Raw genomic sequence first — 19,606 nt, forward strand, 5'->3', positions numbered from 1 at the left:
TAAGTACTGCAAACTGGTTTCATATCAAATACTAACAGAATAGCTTAGGAGCAGTTTAAAAAAAAAAGATACTTTGCAGACTAATTCCTATCCTAATTTTTAAAAAATAAGTATGTGTATGCAGCTTCCTTAACAAGTTTAGTGTCAGTCTGCATTTTCTAAATCCATATGTACAAAAATTTACCCAAAGCAGATTTAATTCTGCTATTTTTCAATGAAAACAATAACATTCACTTTGCAGACAACAAAACTGAGGACACAGAGTTCAAAAAATGCACAAGATCACACACAGCTGTGTACAGGGGAACAAAGTACCTGTGTAAACCTTCATTTTACAATAAAGGAGACCACTAATTCAGGCCATAACTAAGGGCTCAACCCGTCAAGCATATTAATAAGTCCTGCTGTCACAAGCCACTCTTTCCCCTGTCCAAGGTAAAGCTCCAGATCTCCTTACAATGCACATCAGAATGCCAAAGGCAAAGCAGGACAGAAGGCTTGGCTGCTGGAGTGGCACACTATGCAGATCCTATTCATTCAGCAAATAGGCTTTCCAGGGCAGAACACATGCCCAAAGTATTCCAAGTAAATTTACATTATCAAAATTATGCATTACATTACAGTAATGCACTGTATAATGCATGACTTTGAAAATATTCAAAGCTTTAAGATGGATTTTTAAGGAAGTGATCAGTAACAACATAGAGGTTAAAAGACAATTCAATAATGCAACAACACTGGTTTACCAGGAATGTTCACATTGGTTCTCAAACCAACTAAACAGATTACCAACATTTTTCAAATCAAAGACATAATTAGCTGGAGAAATCTCTTTTTTTGCTGACAATTTTTGGAAAAATTTCAACCCAACACATTAGAAAGCAGGACACCTTGACATGAATCCATGCTCAGTGAAACATTATGATGAAATTGCTACATAGTTCCTAGGAATCCTGGAGTTAAAATGGGATTCCTCAACACATACTATAAAGGGTTTTTTTGCTAACACTAACCCCCTCTTCAGTCTTTTGCACTGCCTAATCTCAAGTCAGCTTACTTCCAAGATCTGGTTCTTCCTTGTAATTTCCTTGAGAGATGAACCAGCAACTGAGTTTTAAACAGGTGGTTTAAAACCTCAGTTACAAAATCCATGTATGCAATTTGATTGCTCGCAGCCCACTTATAAATTATCTTAAATGAAAAGTAGTTTCAAGGTTTACAACTATTAGATGGAATTAGATTTTTTGTGCCTGGTTTTAAAATTCAAAATCTAAAATAAATCAACAGGTTTGGAGAGGTAACACATAAATTACAGAATATCAACATTTTTTAAATTTAATCTGAATGCATCAGCTTTCAAACTGAACATGGCAACAAGTCCTCTTTGATCACTTTCAGAAGTGAGAATACAGGGCTGGAAAAGCAGAGTATTTTCTCTACAGAGTCCTTTTTTCAGTAAAACACAACACAGGTGTATGGCACAGGCAGTGTGGCAAATATGCAGATCCACTTGTGGTTCCCCAATGCTCATTCAACACAAAGCTCTTAACCATACTGCTCCTAAAATGAAAGTGTAAGCCATTTCTTAAAAAATCACCCAAAGGGCATCTTGTAGATTCAAAAGCATACAGTATTATTTAGGCAAATGATGCTGGAATAAAGTGCTTCCAAATACTAAGGTGGTGTAAGTTTATACAGCTGTACATTGGGAAGACAAAAATTGGACTTTAAAGAGGAAAAAAAAATCAAGTTAGTTAAGATTTGAGAGATCTTCTCTATTTTGAAACCAACAACATAGTGCTTTGGTTAATGAGTTGGTGAAACTGACAACACAAAGGGCAGAAGCACCTCTGTCAATGCAGATGAGCACCTCACTTGGGAAGAAATCATATGCAGGTGAGAAGTTGTAAGACTGAAGTAGTAAGAAGCATTAAGCTTGAAATTTAGTAGCAAAACACACAGGATTACACAATTCCAGAATAAGAAATTCTCCTCTAAGTAGAGAATCTATCATCTGGAGACTCAAAAGAAAAATAAAAAATCTAGTAAACCAGAAGGATCTAGAAGGATCATTGGTCATCACAAAAGAACATACAATCCTGAGTAGCACTAGCAAACATTTCCAGAAGGGTTAGATAAGGGAAATACTACTGCACAATATTATAAATTGCTAACCAACTGGTGCTCTTTCAAGTTTTCAATTGCTCTTTAAAAAAGAAATGTTGTTTAAAGCAACCCACAAATGCTTTATGTCCTATTGTACAAAACAACTTTGTCTGAGTCCTTTTATGATCATTAACTGTAGGTTTGAATGATCAGTTTCTGTTCTTTGACCCTTCAAGTTCTTATGTATCACAATTTCAACAAAAAGCAGTATATTCTGAGGAAGAGATTTGTTTTCTTTGACAGTCTAAGCCCTATTTGATCTCATTTAAAACTAAATCTTTGGGGTGTGAAGCACAGGCTTATTATAGCTGTAATGTTTGTAGTGCAATGGGTATCTAATACAACTTTGTTGTTTCTGACTTGACATTTCACTTAAAGAGAATTATACTAAAGCTCTTCTCTCAATTTACCCTCAGAAAAAGAGCACATTCTGTGCTATTAAACACCTGCTTTGTTCCAGCTAATTTTTTCTCTAAAATAGATGAGCACCTTGATCACAAACCTTATTTGAACCTCAGCAGCCATGCCCAAGTAACTTCACTTGTGTTACAGCAGACAAAATCCTTACATGTCTGTCACATAAAAACTGGAGCCCCACCAGTCAACCACCTCTCCAAGGCTGTGAGCATTCTTTGTGTTTCATACTAGAAACACCTTCTCTTTACTCACACTACAAAACACACCAGCAGCTCAGCCTCCAAGTGACACAGAGAGGTATTAACTTACTACATCCAGGACCTTGCTTGGGAAGAAAAAGCAACATTTTCTCATCTGTCAGGAAGGAAGGATTTGCTAATTTCTATTTGATCTGAACTGCAGTTGTAAGGCAAATCAAGGCAAACTTCTAAACTTCCAAGCTCTGGTCAAAGTTAGCACCTCTCATGAGGTCTTGCTACATGAAGAAAATACCTAAGACTTATTCATTTGCTTTATGTTGTATTTACACCAGCTATTCTTCACTCAAACTTCAAAACATGCTCCTGTACCTCAAAGGAACAAGATACATTTTTGTTGTCTTCCGTTGTATGCACCTCTAAAAAGAGACCAAAGCTTGAATCAGAGCTCTCAGTAGTGACTCTACTACTGCTACTTTCTACAGAAATATTTTAATCCACCTTGAAAACAACATCCCATTTGGTATGACAGGGAGCAGTCTCGACCTGAACACACTGCTGGCAGCAAGAGGATTTGACATCTCCCTAATGCAAACAGAAATTATCTCTGTTCTCTGCATGCAAGCGTAGTGACTACAGCTCACTGCAGTTACCCAGAAACCAGGTAACAGTGGCTGAGAGTGCTCCTCTGCAGGGTTTACTTCCTCCAGCTCCTTGTCTGAGGACCAACAAATACCAGGTTTGTGATTGCTTGGGAGCACGGGCAAGGACATCCCATTTCTTCTGAAGTGCAGGCAAAAGAAAACACATTAGACATTGAAAGACTGTGTGAATATAGTCACTGCTGATTGGCTGCATCTCAGCCCTCCAGGGTCAGCTGGCAATGCAGAAGGTGCCAGTTCTGCAGTGTGGGCCAGCATGTAATACCCCCAAGTACCTAAACAAGCTGATCCTATGGGCTAAGAACAAAAGGAGAACACAGAAACACGTGACAAGAAGTGGAGGAAGGAAGTACTTGTCTTGCAGCAGCACAAAACTTCAAGCAGTCTAAAGGTACAACAACAGCTTTATAAAAGTATTTCAGTGCTCGGACTTAGGAATGCAAAGGTCCAAATTCAAGAACTTTCTGGGATTTCTATTTGAACAAAACCAAGCAAAACCCCACAGATCTTTTCGAAATTGCAATTATTGTTTACTCTTAAAAGCAGCCATTTCATGCTTTGTTATGTGTTTATATTTTCGTATTTTGGGACTGCAAGTAAGAGAAAATATTCCTTCCAGCAATCCAAGAATAATTGATCCTGTCAAATCACTAGTCAACATTTTATGTGCAGTAGATGTCCAGATCTTCCAAGTGGACAGCTCTCACTCGTTTAAAAAGCTAGGATTTCACAGAATTACACACTTGTCAGAGTTGGAAGGGACCTCTAGAGATGATCTGGTCCTGCTCTCCCACTAAAGCAGGATCACCTACAGAACATTACTCAGCACTGCATCCAGACAGGTTTTGAATACCTCCATATAAAGGACTCCATAACCTCCCTGGGCAGCCTGTGCCAGTGCCTTGGCACCCTCAAAATAAAAGTTTTTTCCTCCATTTAGATGGAACTTCCTATGTCTCAGCTTGTGCTTGTTACCCCTTGTCCTGGCACCGGGAACTACTGACAAGAGTCTGGCTCCATCTTCCTTGCACTCACCCTTTAGACACTTGTAGACACCCGTAAGTTCCCACCTCACCCTTCTCCAGGCTGAAGAGTCCCAGCTCTCTCAGCCTTTCCTTGTAAGAGAGATGCTCCAATCCCAATCATCTTTGTTGCCCTCTGCTGGACCCTCTCTTGAGCTCCCTGTCCCTCTTGAGCTGGGGAGCCCAGCACTGGATGCAGTATTCCAGCTGTGGCCTCACCAGGGCAGAGCAGAGGAGCAGAATTACCTCCCCCAGCCTGGGGCCACACTCCTCTTTATACAACCCAGGATTCTGTTGACCCTCCTGGCAGCAAGGGCACACTGCTGGCTCATTTTTATCAGGACCCCCAGATCCTTGTTCTCCCAAATGCTTTCCAGCATGTCCACCCCTAACCCATACTGGTGCTTGGGTTCTTCCTCCCCAGGTGCAGGACCCTGCACTTGCTCTTGTTGAACCTCACTATGTTTTTCTCTGCCCTGCCTGTCCAGGTCATGCCTGATGGCAGCACAGCTCTGCAGAGTGTCAGCTACCCCTCCCAGCTGTGTATCATCAGTGAACTTACTGAGGATACACCCTCTTCCCTCCTCCAGGTCATTGATGAACAAGACAAAGCCTTGAACATTACCTATTGCATAATTTCCAGGTACAGAACAAAGTTTTAAAATTATAATTGTTAAAAAAAAGGTTTGGTATTTTATCTAAATAAAACCAGATCTGTTTGGCAGCAGGTGCAGATAAATGTCATTGCATTAAATAAAACATGGACCACAAAAGCCCAGCTCTCCTTCCCTTATTCCCTGTTTTCTCCTCCTCTGCCCCCCCCCCCAAAAAAAAAAAAGAAAAAAAAAAAGGTAAATAGAAAGAATTTGCAACACAACTCACTTGTCATATCTTTTAGAACCACAGTTCCTGTTGGGCAAACAGCCATTTGAAGGGGAGTAAATGCCCACATATGTTTTACAGTTATTTAAGCCAGATAAAATGGACTTTAACACCTATTTCAAAAGCTTGCTCCAGGGAACACTTAGGACAAAATGAAAATATCAAGCCCTAAAAAAAAAATGTTTTATGCATCCTGGATGTAGAATTTTTTTCAAAATAGCAGTGGCAGCAACTTGAGCTGCAGTAGAGATAATCTGAAGGTAAGAAAGGCTGCCCCAGAACTTGTTTGCTAACTCAGCATTTCAAGTTTTTTGTCATAACATTAGAAACCAACCTGGAAATCCTCTGCCTCAGAGCTGACTGTGTAAAAGAAAAAAAATAATGAAGAAACGTTTAAGTAAGTGGAAAAACTAATCAAGTACAGCTAGTGAAACCTGGTTACACTAGAAGTAAACAAGGAGCAAGACATAAAGTAAAGCCAAGATAACAAAGCACGAGACTACCTCCACACAAGTGGCTTTCATTAACAAATGCTGAAGGCTGAGAAACTGACTGATGCTACTGGCAGTCCCAAAAAGAAAGATCTGCTGCCTAACAGAGGATAAAGGGAAAGGCATTTCTCCTTCCCCATGTTCAAAATGACCCTTAAAGCTGGCAGCAAAAATGATGCTTAACTCTGCGAATCACTGGCGGTGCTGCTCTCTACAACTGACCTGAAGAAAAGGCTCAGATTCATCAAATATTAATATCTGCAAGCTGCAGAACAACCAGAGCTGTTAGTTACCCTTCAGCTGAGACACTGCCAGCTTTTTCTCTTACCATCCTATAAAAGGGGATGAGAAGAAAAGAACTTTAAAATCAAACCTGTGAGAGCAAGAGGAACATAATCAAGGCTTTTTGGTTTTTTCTTTCCTGGGCGTAGAGGATTTAAATAAGAAAAAAAAAATATCCTTGACAGCTCTCTCTTAATGTTACAAGAACAAACCTGCAACATAAACAAAGGTTATTTTTCTTTTTATCAATCCACCATTTACAACATCCCCAAAGACAAACCTACGTCTCACTGCATAATGTATCACCCTCTCTCTGTGTTTCAGGCTCTGTGTTTTCAAGCACGAAGTACAAACCAGCAACCTCTTCTGGCCTGTTTGGGGTTTTACCCATTATGTAAACAAACTATCATCAAACACACAAATTACCTCATGCTATTATCGCTCAAATCCTAAGCTGGAGATGAAGTCTCCACATCATGCAATAATTAGTAAGCAGAAGATAATAGGCTGCATTTTCAAATTCAAATAAATCAACTCACAAGCAATTCTAAGCATTATGAAATTATAATAATTAAATGGCTGGTATGCATTTCCACATGGACAAGATCTCAGGGAGAATCAAAGTTTACAGTAAATTTAATTTCTCCATTTCCCACATATTCCTGTTCCACATGTTTACATGGTGATGTTAAAGAGGATGTTGTTAAGACAATGTTTACTGCAGCTGCAGAAAAAAGACACAAAACCAAGAGCCTGCATGTGTTCATCAGCGAGACAAGAGTAAATGCTAATTATAATACAATTAAGATCTTCCCTTTTGAGTCAAAATAAAAGAAAAAAGTTGAAACTTGACACGTTGCTGGCAGAGCATGCAGTCTTCAGTGGCCTATTTAAATATTAAATATTTAGTATTTAAAATAGTCAGCATCATTGAAGTGTCCAAAGGGTGGGTGCAAGGAAGATGGAGCCAGACTCTTGTCAGTAGTTCCTAACAGGACATGGGGCAGCAGACATAATCTGGAACATAAGAAGTTCTATCTAAACATAATAAAAACTCTTTTATTCTGAGGGTGCCAAGGCACTGGCACAGGCTGCCCAGGGAGGTTGTGGAATCCCCTTCTCTGGTGATATTCAAAACCTGTCTGAGTGCTGAGTAATGTTCTGTAGGTGATCCTGCCTCAGGGGGAGAGCAGGACTAGATCACCTCCAGAGCTCCCTTCCAATCTGATGATTCTGATTCTGTGATTGAAGAGTTTGGTTTTCTACAATAGGAATTAAGACAACATGAAACCACCAGCTACTTCTTACAGATCACTGAAAAATGTAAGCATGTCTAAAATTACTATTAAATCACGTGCATGAAAATGCAAAAACCCTGTTACAAGTAGCCATTAAATACCACAAAATAGCAAATGAGCTTTCAGTTACAATTATGTTTACATTACTAATAAAACAGGCCAAATAAATGCCTTTATTGAGGACAACTGAGTGCTATCTAAGGAAATAAGAACTAACTCTGTGTCTTAAATAAGATTAAATAAAAGACTGGAGATGCATATAAGTAAATTTATGAGTTATTTCCATAAAACAGAAATAAATCACGAAGTGATAAACCATAAATACTTCTCCTTTCTTCTGTCAGCACAGCAATTTAAACACTCAGAAACAGAAAGAGGAACTCAATCCTGCAATTAATTGCCACTTGTTTATTTTATTTATACAATACCAAGCCACTGACTGCATGGGTGCATGAGCAACATCTGAACTAAAAATTACTAGATGTAATAAAATTGGTTTTCTACTGTAGATGTTTCTGTTTTTTAAATATATACATAGATATTTCAGTGTTTATAGTACATAGCACAAGTACTTCAGTATTTCACATAGATCTGTGCCTGAAACACAAGTGACCTCTGTGTAACAGGTACTTATTTTCTAAAGTAGAGTAATTCTTTCAAGATGTCACAGTTCACATCTACGTAAAATTTTGAGGCAAATGCTGTAAAAAGTTAGTTTTTTTCATATCATGTGCCATACAAAAAGTTAAATAGGACTGGAAAAAAACCATTTTTTTTTTCCAGCCACCTACCACTGCCTCCTAAATTATCTATGGAAAATGTAGATTTTTCTAGAAGGGAAACAAGGCAAACATTAAAAGGTTCTAATAAATTTACTTGGCTGGCTCAGATATGAAAACTGTCAAATCTCTAAACCCAGGAAGTTTTTTGTTCAGAATTTTACTACCACTTCTGGAAACCAAGAAATTTTTAGGTCTTCTCATGCTGAGGTAAGTGGGACAGCTTTGATCAACTTCAAATTCAAATATAACTCACTAGAGGGGAAAAAAAACACTACAAAACAAGAGTTGCTCAAGTTCATCAGTCTAAGGACTTTGAAAGATGGAAAGTGCAGCAATTATTCCTGTATTACAAGGAGAGTAACAGTAAAATTTAAAACAGGACTTTAGCATGGGGTTGAAAGTCAAATCTTCCAATCCATGTCCTTTTCTCAGATTAGCAGGGAATACTGTTTCCAGACTGAATGGTCTACACAGCTCCCTAAAGGGAATTTCTGTAACTTTACCTTTCCATGCCAGATTGGAAATTTTCTCACCCAAGAACTGGCTCCACAAGATGACAATTTTATCCTAATATAAGTTTATAAATTAATCTAGGATTTAGATTTTTTTTTTAATTCTTACTGAGAAGATGCTCTGTATAGAAAGACTCCTGTGATAAATTAAAGGAAGATGGAGATGGCATAAAAGCTATGTAGTTATTTCAGCTACTACTGTAGTTTCTTTTTGAGGGAGCAACAGGAAGATAGAAACAGCTCTAAGCAGCTGCAAAGAGAGAACTCTAAATTCCTGTTAGAAGATGTTGAAGTATCAGAGTCAAGGCTAGAAAAAGTAGGGGGTTTTGTTTTGTTTAACATAAGGCTGCACCAAAAAAAGTGGAATACTATCAGGAATATTATTTTACTATTTTAAAAGCAGGGAGTGTAACAGCACTGCTTCCCCACAAAATGTGTTTTTCATTTCTTAGCACAGGCATTCCACTTACCAACAGGCAAAACCCTGAACGTGTGGAAGAGAGGAGTTGGGTTTTTGGTTTGTTTTTTCCTACCATAGTGATCTCCAACACAGTGGTTCTTCCATTGTTGGAGAATGTTGGCAATCGTGGGCATTCCATCAAGAATGTCAATAATAAATGCCCACAGATAAGAAGGAAGAAGGAATAACTGCTGCCCAGACTGCTAAAAGGAAAAACTGAACTATCAACTCTGAAATGTAGCTACATCACTTAAACACAGTGATTTCCCACCACTTGTACATACCTGAAACTTCTGCTTGTTACCACTCTGTGCTTTCTTCCCTGTGTACAAGGTCCAAACAAGTGAGCATTGCAATACAGGGATAACAAGCAAAATTGATTTTACTTGAACTGCTGTCAAAAGGACACAGTGAACAAGGGGTATATGGTTTAATGTAGTCCTTAGGCCTCATGGAGATTTTCAACCTTATAAAAATCAGTGTTCAGCTAACACAATTGTTTCAAATTTTTCTGTGGATCATGAAAGTCTATTTCTCTTTCCTCCTGAATGGTAATACCTTCCTGCTAATCATACCTGACTGCATTGTTGCCATCTGCCACTCAATCAGAGAGCAGGGTACAAATCTGTTCCTTTTACTTTGCTGGGGGCTTTGCATAGTTTCAAATAAAACCCAGATTTTAAAAGATCTTTTTGCAAACTTTTCTTTATGACCATCAAAAATCCTGGAAATACTGTGTCCTGTACAATGTCCAACACAAGTATCTCATCACCAGTTAAACAACTGAGGAAAGTTCAACTACCTGGTCACCATCACCATCTCCTACAATTGTCAATGTACACAAAACACAAAAGCCTCTTATCTGAAGATTTGGCAAATGCTATCATGTTCTTCTGCTCAGAAAAAAACATGACTTGTCAGGCAGAGAAATAAGAGAAGAGAATAATGTGTTGTAGTAAGCTACATTACAATGGAACAGTTAGTTCAGAGTTACTGGAGAGAGGAAAAAAATAGATATTATCATTTGTGATTATAAAAAACAGATAAGTAATGCTTAGAATTTACCATTTCACCCAAATTCTACTTTAGCTAATTTTATTTCTCCTTACAGTGTCAACTGAATAAAATGTAGAATTATTCACTCTCTGTATTAATTATGTATTATGAACAAAGCAATTAAAAATAGCTAAGCAGTCTAGCCCAAAAGCTAGAACATACATGGGGATGAGATAAAAAATTACTTTAGTGCTTATAAAGGGCAAAGGTGCAACACTCTGTAGCAAAACCAGGACAAATTTCTGGAAAAGTGAAAATATACATTAGAAAGGTAATAAAACAAGACATGCAAGTATGATCCATGAAGACAGCACCACTTGATGAACCACCATCTGGAGAACACTATGTGTAAAATGAGACACAGTATCTTCAGTCAGTATGAAGAAAATACATCTTAAATCAGTGACTCCAGCACACAGACTGGAGGCATTAATACAGCCAGAATATAGCAAAGCTACATATCACTACATTTTTCTTTAACTTAGTCTGACTACAGCAGAAATCAAGCACACACAAAACCAGAGGCTAAGTACTCAGACTCCTAGAAGTGCTACATAAGCAACTGAAAGCTTGATTTTCTGCAAAGTTCTTGAAAAACTTCACCTGGAGCTGCAGACCTTACGTGTCCTAAGCATCAGAAGTTTTCTCTGAGGAGAAATAAACCTCACAAGCTCTTACTCACCCTCTCCTCTCTGCACTTAGCAGTTTCAGCAACCTTGGTAAGATGCTGCCTACATTTCACTTTATTTTTTTGGAACCCAATTACAAAAGCTTGTAACACAAGAAGCTGGAAGTCTCTACAGTCAAACCAAAGCTAGCAAGAACCAAAACTAAAGAATGTGCAAAGAGCTGGCTGTGAAACTCACATGGTTGAATTCTAATAACTGCCTGACTGTCATGTACCACCTTTCCCCAGCTGGAAGGGTAAAGATGCTTTCTAAACAGAGTGCAAGAAAAAGCAAAATGTTAACAAAATAAGCTAAACAAACTAGCAGATTTTTTCCAATGGACAAGGTTCTTCAGAGTATGTTCACTGCCAATGAACTTTCTCAAGGTCACAGCAGTTTCATTTTCTATTTCCACCATGAATGGTCCTCAAGTAAACTGTGCTAGAGGTGGTACTTTAAGCATGATGTCACCTGGGTGGTTTCTGAAAAGAATTAGAAAATTTAATATTAAAACAGCTGGCAGCCAGGGTGCACTACAGCTCTAAATATTAAGAATAGTTAAATCTTTGTTGGCAACAGTGAAAAATAGTTTCTGTGGATGGGCCAGAAAAATCAAGCTTTTTGTGGCTTACACAAGACCCAGGAAAGATTCCACATTCAGAATAATCAGGTAATTCCACTGGTTCATTACAAATATAATTCAATTCATTCACTGCAAGTGAGACTGACTATTCAAAAAAACTTCCTTTCTCTGGGATGTTATTTTATACAGGTTCTTAAGAAAGCAGAAGTTCTGGATGCATAGCTGATCGTGGGCCTAGAACAGTCAATTTATTTGAAATATGACTGAAAACCTGATGGAGTATGTTTCTATTTTACTGCCTCACTGTGTTGAGAATGCTGCTCTTCCATTTTGTGAGTAGAATCTCTTCAAAGTTGCAAAATTTTCGATCTGTTGGAGAAACACTTAGAATCCTTATAAATTATTTTGTTAATTCACAGAAATCTAACATTCTTACCAGTAAACCAGTCTTCACTTTGTATCTAAGTAAATCATTATCTCAATATTCTACCTGAAAATTCCTCATACAACTAAGGCATACAAAAAATGTTATTTTATTTCTCCTCTGCAGAATCCACTGAAAATGAAGACTCTTTTTCCACAGCAGCACTGCATATCACTTATCACCAATACCATATCCCTTTGCCTCTTCTCTAGTTCTTTTGTTGCATGAAGTCCCAGTAAGAATCATGCCTTACATGCTACCAGTTGTTAGAATGCAGTTGCTTTTGCAATCTTTTAATAAAGTTTTACAAATTGAAAGTGTGACTGGAATGGCTGTCTATGGATGATTGAGCAGTAGGTAACAGTGCTCCAAACACTTACAGCCTTTTTCTTAAAAGGTTAATTTAGAAACCAGGAATACATAAAATTAATTAAAATCCTGCCTTGTCATAGGTTGACAGTGCAAAAAGCTGCAAGCAATGCAAAACTCTCAAGATGGTCTGTATTACTCATAGCAAGTTGAAACCAAAGGTAGCAGGGCATAATGTTGCCTAAAAAGATATTTGTTCAATATTTCACTCATGCCAAAAAGCACTGCCAATCACTGTGCAAGGCAATAATCCTCAAACATGCTTTTTGGACTAGATATTTAGTCTATACACAGTGTCATGACAGATGGGAGCTGAAGGGGAATCTATAAAAACAGTCATGAGAAAGAAAAAGAGAAAACAGTAAATTAAATACTGACACTGCAAAGAGATTAATAGAAATTCACATAGAATTGAAACTAAGGAGACAAGAAGAGACATTAGAAGGAAAGGGAAAAAAAGAAAAAAGGGAGATGTGCTAAATAGTAGGAGATGGACAGTAAAACAATGCAGAAAAAATAAAGCCATGGTCTACAAATCTGGATCAATGAGACAATGAAAAAAAGGAACAAAAGCAGAAAGAGCAAGCAAGAAGAGCAGCTCCAGCAGATTGTTTGTCACTCATAAGAAAAACACTAACAATTATTTGTGTGAATATCTGTCTCTATTGTCACATTGTCCACTATCCTTCCCTCTCCTATAAGCCTTCTGCTCAGCATATGGAAACGAAATTACTGATGTTTTAATTCAGATTAATTCTGCAGCCACCTCCTCTTTCCAAACATTAAATTCTACCTAGTTTCTCAGTGTCTGCCAGGTAAGCCATGCTGAGGTTCTACTGATATTCTTCAAAATTCAGTCTTACCACATGATTTTAGGTTATTTGAGGATTATTCATTATCACATCTACCACTGAATCCAATATAAACTTATGCTGGTTATAACTGGTCACTCCTATAATCTTTTGGGAGACAGACAAAAGGAGGACAAAGTTATTTTTAAGTTCATAAGAACTTAAATCTATTTGCTCTTTTGCCCTTATGTTTATAAAGAAAATTATAAAAAAATCTAATCCTGGCTTGTGAATGTAAACCTTTATATCCTTGCATGATGTACAAAACCTACCCAAGTATAAGAGATATAAAAGTTACTTATTACTATTCAGCAAAGAAACTTACAAAAACCAATTTAACTCATTACCTCTTCACATGCACTGAAGTATATAGAAATAAAAGCTGAGAATGCAAAAGGCAATCCACAGACATAATCACCAGTAGCAGTTTGTTAAAAGGAACTTGGAAGCAGAGATCCCTGTGCATCAAATCCATTCCAACAGTTTGAGGGAAACAAGGTGTCTGATTTAGCACAGGAAAGGGCTGAAAACCCTGGTGAGATTTTACCACTACCACTCTGCCCCCACCAGGGTATGATCACTTGTACTTCCACTAACTTGTACTACTACTAACCAACATTTTCCTGCAAAAACTACATGTACTAAGATGCATTTACTAGTAATCATGACTTTAAAATGGAGAAAGCCAGGGATGGATAGAAGACCACAAAATCTGAGTACGTATAGACAACCAAAATTCAACCAGATCAGAGATCTCATTTGACTTCAAGTTAGTTCTGATGTAAGCAGAAAGCTGGACTGCAGCTTTTCTACATTTATAAAGGGGGCAGGTAAGAAAGCTGGAGAGGGAGTGTTTGTCAGAGCCTTTAGGAAGAGGACATGGAGGTCATGGTTTAAAACTAAAAATGGCAGGTTAAGTTTGGTTATTAAGAAGAAATGTTTTATAATGAGGGGGTTAAGACACTGTAAGAGGTTGCCAGAGTGAAAGATGCCCCTGCCCATGGTATGGGGTTGGAGGAGCTGAGCTGAAAGGATCCCTTCCAACCCAAACCAGTCTGTGACTGTGTGACCTCCAGGGGTGACTTACAACCTAATAATGTGACAGCCCGCTCAGCAAGTGCTTGAATCACTCTCTGGAGTGAATAAGGGGTAAATAATTCTACTTAAAAATACAACAGAGCCCTTTTTTGCTTTATCATGCAATTTCTTAGCTCAGAGAGTAAACGAAGCACTCAAGAGTTAGACTGCAACTTAAATGCAAAATAATCGAAGTATATACTTTGTGTTAACATTTTGAATTTTTGAGTCAGAGTACTCTCAGTATAATGAACTGAAAAAGAAACATTTGTTGTACAAATTTCTGCATTTGTAAGGGAATGTCTGAGGATGGAACTTCTGTATTACACAGTGCTGACAGGAAAAACGAGAAAAACGAAACAGAAAAGAAAAGAAAAAAAAAATATTACTAGTAATGAGAACTCAACTCTAGGCTCTTCTTTAAACAATAAATTCAAGCCCAGCTTCCAGCAGAGAACACGACTGCTTGAGCCACCTGAATATACTCCTGAGTAGCTTGATGACATCAGGTCAATCACAACAGGCAGCTGAGGCCACAGAATGTACCTGGCCAGTTCCCAGGTCACTATTACACTTGCTGTTGCCTGGCAAATTCCCTAGCCACTGGGTTCCAAGCTTGGGTTTTTTTTTTTCATCTTCAGAAATTAAAAGGGTCACTATGAAGTTACCATGATGCACAGTAAGCAGCTGCAGCACACTGCCAGTGCCTTCAGCAGCACTAGGAAAGTGGAGCTCCATCTTCTGAGGGATACTTTATATATTTTTAAAAAGAAAACACGCAGTAGATTTGAATGTTCAGTATGACCATCAACAGGCAAAAAAAAATAGAAAACCTGACAGCAATTTCAGAGTTTGAATAATTCTGAGAAACAATCATGAGAAAGGAACATGACCAACACAGTGATCACAGTTCTCTAGGATGACTTCTATACCAGGAAGTCAAATTAAACATAGACAAATGCACCCTATATTCAACTAAAATACACTACTGCCAGATAAAAACCTTTCAAGTTACATAAAGGGAGCACGATTGAGGATCTCTACAGTGTCTAAATGAAGCCTGTAGTAGTGAAAGGATAATAACCCATGGCCAGAACTCAAATGCCTGCTCTACCAAGTCTTCCTGAAATACAGATATTTTTGTCTCCATTACTTATTCTCTACTCCATAATATTTACAAGACTCATAAGACTTATTAGATAAAAAATGGAAAGAAAGATTGCAATACTAAAAGTGGGTCTTAAACAGAAGCATTTAAATGTATATGCTTTTCATTTTATCACCAAAATACAAACACTAATTTCATGTGTAGTTTTTCCCATCTGTTAAATGGTCCCACCTCAGTCATGACTGACACTTTAAACCATGCAGAGCATCCCTGCACTGTTTTCTTAAAGCAAAAAGAAAATTATAGCTTTCTGAAACTGGTGAATTAAAGACAAAAAAAAAAAAAAAAAAAAAAAGCTGAGATTTTTAGTCAAGCCACTTAAGTCCTTTCCTAATCAACCAATATCCATTTAATTTAGTTCTGAAATAACAGAAGAAAAAGCTTCCACTGGTAAACTCTTCCAGTTCAGGGTTTAAATGAATTTAAAAATGTTGTTTATTCTTACTATGCCAAGCAGTCCTTAAGCAAAAATAAAGCAAAAACTACACCTCCAATATTCTTAATTAATAATTAGGTATCAATACCTCATTTACACAGCTTGCAGAAAAAACCTGCAACACCACCATGCCCCTCCAAGTTATATACCTCTAGATACAAAAATAGTTATCCTTGACATTAAGACAATGAACAAAAGATACATGATGCATTTGATAAAGAACATAGGAGTAAAAGGGAAAGCCTCAAACATATACAGATTTGTTCACAGTTGGAGACAACTTGCCCTATAATGTTTCAGTCTGAGAGGAAAACCCCCCGTACAAAGCCACCCAAGAAATTCCCTGCAAGTGCAAGGGCAGAGGGGATTGGCAATGCCTTTTTTCCATCATTAACACTCGACAGCTTTTAATCTGTCATACAAAATTAAGACTCCTCTTTGAACACGGGGAAGCAGCAGCAGACTGATCAGGTACACAATCTACCATTTCAGCTTAAATGCCTATTATATTTTTCCCCATAATTATGTGAGACTCAGTTCTGAGATCCAAGTCCTTCCCAGTCCCACTGTGCAATGGGGAAGATGTGGTTTATCTGAAGACTCTAACAAGAAGCATTAAATTCAGTATGTATACATGTGAAGCTGAGTTCCTGTTGTGAAGTACTGGCATGGAACACTATGCTAAACCTGATCAAAGCCATGACACAAAATGTATGCACATGGATATATACATATACATACATGTGTAATATCTGTGTATGTATGCAGAGCACGTGGGCCCAGCTAAAGCAAATTAAAAAGCCCAGCAAGCAACAATCTCCCTACATATGAGACATAAGAAAAGGCCTAAAACACCAGAAGATGAAGATGTTTTACCAGGTGCATATGAACCTCCCCTACACACACTGTGAAAGGGAGAGAGAATGACAATAGGGTACTGCCCTAAAAAAAAACAACATGAAGAGCAGATAGCATATAGTAAACTGTAAAAAAAAAATTAACTGTATGTACTTTTAACACACACACACAAAAAAAAAAAAAAAAAAAAAAAAAAAAAGAAGCAACCACCTGCTAGGGCATCACTTTAGAATACAAAATAAATAATCTCTCGGTAAAAGTATACATAATTTTTTTCAGTACTACAAATAAGAGCCAGCAAATAAACGAGGGGGAGACGATGCAGTTAGGATGACAGTTCTGGAGGGAGGCACATGGAACACGCAGTCATACACAGAGTTGTTGAAGGCCAAAAAGACAGATTTCTGACAGAATTCTGTGGGAACAGCCGGATCCACCTCAGATTCGGGCCGCCAGAGATGCACTGAACACTCAGGGGAAGAATGCACGGCCACGCTACAACCCCTTCATCAGCCTCAACCAGAGCAGCAGAGTCTCCCAGGCTCTCAGACGGAGCACACCACAGATTCTGTACAGTTCATATCCCTCAAGAGGCGCCAGAAGCCCCTCTCCTCATCCCTGTACAAAGGAAGCAGACCCGCTGCCCGCCCGCCGCTCTCCCACCCCCCGCACCCGGGCACTGACATCTGCCGGGCCCCACCTGCCAGCTCCCCCTCGCCTCCATCTCCGCCTGCATCTTCCTCCCCCCTTCCCTTCCCTTGCCTTCCCGGCCGCCGCGGCCTCTCCTCCCTGAGCGCCCCCAACCCCCTCACCGGCAGCACAGGCGGTGCGGGCCCTCCCCGCATGACAAGGCGGGGGTGGCCGTGCCGGGGGGCAGCAGCGGGGCCGGGGCCGCGCCCCGTGAGGCGGTGGCTCCGTTCGTTGGGGAGCGGCGCTCAGCAGAGACCCCTCCCCCGCCCGCGACGGGCAGGCTCGGGCCTCCCACCCCCTGTCCCCGCCGGCGAACGGGATCCTCACTCAGCTCTTCCCGCAGCCGAGCGCTCACCGGGCAGCTGGGGGGGAGGCGGCGGACCTTAGTCCGGGTCTTCCGAGAGGCCGGGGCGAGCGGCAGTCCCCGCCGCGTCCTTCCCTGCGGTGGCGGCGGCGGCGGCTCTTGTCAAAGAGAAAACATGACGCGGGCGCCTCGCAGGGGGAGGGAGGGAGGGAGGCGCCGAGATCTCGCGGGGCTACCGCGCGGCTCTCGCGAGGCGCCCGCCGCTCCCCGCCTCCGCGCGGCGGGAAAGCGCAGCGCGTGGCCTCGGTCCCGGCCCGGCAGGAAAAGGAGGGGAGGGGAAGGGGGGGTTCGGTTCGGTTCACGATACCGCAACCCATTCAGCGGCCCTGGGCTGCAGGTGTGCGTGCGGCAGCCAGGTTGCACCGCAGGCAGCCGCTGCCCGCGTGGGTCACCTTGGCTGCAGGGAGCTGCGGAGCGAAAGTTCACCTGGGATCCAAAAAGGACCGGAGAGAAAGAAGGAGAAGAGGGAAAAAACCATCACGGGTTACACAAGATGTCTATGGGTGGAACAGTCTGACTCGCAGAGCACTGAAGGCCACGGTGTACTGGGGCACGGGACAGAGTTGGTGCCTCCCTTCTCCTCCCTGGGCACCTGCCCGGTACCCAGGGAGCGCTACAGCCCCTCCGCTCACACGGATCCCGGATCTCTTAGCCCAAACCAAACCCTGAGTGGTTTGTTCCGAGGACAGAGAGCTCAGGAGGTTTACGAAGGACACAGCTCAGCCCCCTGGAGGGGCTGTTTAACACCACACAAGTTCCGACCCAAATGACACCGTCGTTGGGAAGCCGCATGATTCGTGGCTTTTTCATTCCGTCCCACCCAAAGGCTGCTCGTGGATTCTCTGCAGCAAAATAAAACCCAGCTGTCTCCTTTGAAAATAATCTCTGACCCACCCAAGCTAAAAGAAAAAAACAAACCCAGACCAAACATCACCAGAAATGGGGTAAATTATAAAAACGTTTTAAAGCAGTCTTTAAGTATTTCAAAATACAGCCGCTAAAGGATGCTGTGGAAGAAATACACTTTAACAACTCAAAATAAATTCCATTTGGAAATGTCCAGCGGATCTGCCATCCCCCAGGCCAGGAAGCAGCACTCCCCAGCACGCCCCACACCCACGCAAGGATCTCACCCACAGTATGAAAACAAACCTTATCACTAACTGCAGCTTTGCCTGGCTTGCAGGCTCCACCAGCAACCAAGGCTCGTACGGTTCTGTCCGGGTTTGGGCCAGGATAAAGGTGATTTTCTGTCTTGTACTTTTGCTTTTAGCTAAGTCTCTTGTAAGTAGTTGCACTTGCTGAAATTAACAGCAAGTTTCTCAGACAGTGTCTGCTTCTGCTTCTGACTGATAACACTCCATGTTTATAGTTACTGCTAGAGACTGGTGTGCAGAGCCAAGGACACTGCTCAGCTCTGAGGAAAACTTTTACCCTCCAGAAGGAGTAAAGAGATCCCACCTGCAGCCTCCTTTGGGGAGGAACAGACAAGACAGATGCCAGAACTGACCAAACAGAGGATTCCATCCCATATATGTCATACTCAGGATAAATTTGAGGGATCACAAGGGCCAAGCCATTGATTTCCTGCTTCCTGCTTCCAGCTTCCAGCTGCCTGCCCTTCCTGCCCTCCCTGCTTCCCTTCCTTCCCCCGGCATCCTGGGAGGATTCCATCCCTTCCTCTGCCTGTGCTCCTGATCCATCCCAGCCCATATCTGTGTGTTCCTGCCTCCAGCTCCCAACTGCTCCTGACCCCAGGATTCCAGCCTGGACTTTCCCAGGGCTGCCCTGCAGCCTCGGTGGTGATGTGAGAGTTACTGGGGGAATGGGGGGAGGAATGTGGTTTCCATTTTCCTGTATATTTGTATAGATTTAGTCATTTTTCCTGTTT

General features: G+C 40.5%; 1 protein-coding gene across 7 annotated transcripts in view; it reads right to left on the minus strand.

Annotated features, from left to right (window-relative positions):
* The window catches only part of HERC1 (HECT and RLD domain containing E3 ubiquitin protein ligase family member 1), a 99,955-nt gene extending 82,100 nt beyond the window's left edge, over positions 1 to 17,855 (minus strand). For 6 of the 7 annotated variants that reach the window (XM_030456960.1, XM_030456959.1, XM_030456957.1 and 3 more), the window contains exon 1: positions 17,707 to 17,855. The gene's annotated coding sequence lies outside the window, so the exon portion shown is untranslated. The remainder of the gene's footprint in view (positions 1 to 17,706) is intronic. The other variant, XM_030456956.1, reaches the window with a different exon arrangement.
* Between the last annotated feature and the right edge of the window lie 1,751 nt (positions 17,856 to 19,606).

The sequence above is a fragment of the Calypte anna genome, chromosome 10, assembly GCF_003957555.1.
Source record: "Calypte anna isolate BGI_N300 chromosome 10, bCalAnn1_v1.p, whole genome shotgun sequence".
Classification (NCBI taxonomy): Eukaryota; Metazoa; Chordata; class Aves; order Apodiformes; family Trochilidae; genus Calypte; species Calypte anna.